This window comes from Sminthopsis crassicaudata, chromosome 5, assembly GCF_048593235.1.
Source record: "Sminthopsis crassicaudata isolate SCR6 chromosome 5, ASM4859323v1, whole genome shotgun sequence".
NCBI classification, from domain to species: Eukaryota; Metazoa; Chordata; class Mammalia; order Dasyuromorphia; family Dasyuridae; genus Sminthopsis; species Sminthopsis crassicaudata.
The window spans coordinates 301330467-301332845 of NC_133621.1; positions in this window are offsets into that span (position 1 = coordinate 301330467).

Below are 2379 nucleotides of genomic sequence, written 5' to 3' on the forward strand. Positions count from 1 at the left end.
TATGTATGCATTTATGTGTCTACATGTAAGGTACATATATATAAATGTATGTAAACATAAATACATCTGAGCTTAGCCATAGCCTGCTTGGGGGAGGCGAAGGAAAGAAAGGGGATAAAGTAAAAAGTGCACAGCAGAGAACAAAAGAAAACCTACAAGGAAGCTAAAATAGGCAGTTCTGAAAACAATGTTTTATTATATATACTTTTTTGAAATAGAAATTTATTGTTACATATTTTGTATCCTCTAGTATGATCTGTTGTGCACATGAGTGTTGTTTTTGTTTTCTATTTTCAGTTTTAAATAATAAAAAAAACACCGAATGGCAATAGAAGGAATTCCTCCCCCCTGCCCCTTTGCAAGGTGGAGGGTGGAGCAGGTCACATCTGTTTGGTGCTTTGGGTCACTTGGCAGAACTGCTGGCTCTGGAAAGGGCAGGGGACAAAGGGGGGGATGGTAGGAGCCCTCCATCCTGGCGCTGCCAGCGGCCCTTCCTGACTTCGTCCTCTGGTTTCCTTCAGTGCTGCCCACTGTAATCCTAGCCGATCAGTCACCCACATCTGCACGAGCTACCAACCTTGCCTCCAGGCACCCGAGTCTCCTGGAGTGGACAAAGGTAGGAGGCCCAGAAGCAAGTAAAAGAGCTTAGGAAAAATGCCACAGGAGCCGGCTCTCTTTGACTGTTTATTTCCTGGTCTTAAAGTGCGCTGTCACAGGTCCTTGCCTTGTTTATTTCCTGGTCTTAAACTGTGCTGTCACAGGTCCTTGTCACTGAGCCTTTCGGTGATTTCATCTTCATCTTCACTGCTCGCACCCTCCAGCTCCTCAATCCTCACTTTCTTACGGCCCCAGCGCATCACCTCTCCAGCTTTGGGCTGACTCCATTCGATGCTCTTTTTAATAGGGATAAAACTGCCAGGGATAGGCTTCGGAGTCGTGATCCACTGCTCATCTTCAGTAGAGGCGTCCATCAACTCTAAGCTATCTTCACTGTACATTTCGTCACTCGTCCTCTCCAGACTGAGCTGATCTAGCTCCTCACTAGGCTCCCGCTCTTCCTTGGACACCTCATCGACTCCTGGTAGGGTAAAATGCTCACCACATTAATGACTACATTGATCATCGCTTATGCTACTTAGATAAGCTCCTGGACTGCCCCTCCTTGGGGCCCATGATTCAGTCCTTTTCTGCCCCTACAGATTTTATTAATGGAGGGCAGTTTTAAAATTTTTCCTCAAGGGAAAAACAATGAACCCTTTGGGCACCAGGAGATAATTTAAATACACTAAGTGATCATAAATTGCAGGTACTTAACACTAAAGAGTATCAAATTAAAATTAAACTTATCTCCAAGTTCCCCCAGCCCCATGTCATTCATCCTCTTCCCAAGAGGGAGAGGAATAGCATTTACTTCAATTTTGAAAGATTTTGAAAATCTGGGGAAAAGCTAGGCCCTCCAGGAGATGGAGGTTGGGCCATCACCATACAATGTATTTGAACCCAAATTGTGGTCTACTGGATAATGAAAATATGCCCAATCTGTATTACTGACAAATCTACTGGTACTTTTTTTTCCCCTTGGAAAAGAAAGATATTTTAATCATGTTCTAAAATTTAAATATACACTTTTTACAATTTGGCCCACATCTATAATTATCTTTTTATAGCAATGTTGCTTTTTCAATGTTTAAATATCTCGCAAGCATAGACCCAACAACTAGAAACTGTTTCCAACTTCATATAAGGTTTATCAGTTACCCACAGTCACTAAATTCCTAATCTATAAGCAATTTTAGGACTCCAAACTTTGGAGACATGGGTAACGCCACACCCAGCTGTCTGTACTGTTATCCCAAATAAAATTGGCCAATCCTTTGCAGACAGCTTTTTTCTTACTTTGGGATTTCCTTCCTAAGAGGTAATTATTACAGAGCTCCCTGGATTTTCCCCCTAAGAGGGCATTCAGAACTTATGGTTTTATCCTTTCATTTCCTCTAGTATCTAATTCACACAGGTGGCAACTTTGAGACTGAGCCCAGTAATATTTATTTCACGCCTTTCGTTACCTTCTTGTCCTCAAATCCTAATTCTCACATTGCACCTGTACTTGACATACTTGTGTGGCTGAGAAAGCTGCCTCAAACCTGAGGGAGTCTGAATGCAATGGTAGGTGAGCTACTGGCAATGCCCACAGAGACCTCCTCTAAGACTGACAAGCTTTTAAAAGCTGTCCATCTCTAACTCAATAGGGTTTTCTTATTCACATTCCCAGACACACAGCCCCTTGCCATCAGGGATCCCCCTGAGCTGAGTAAAAAGATGTGAATATCCCTTATCTTTTCCCCCAGTCTGGCTGGTCAATTGAGACAACACAAAAGC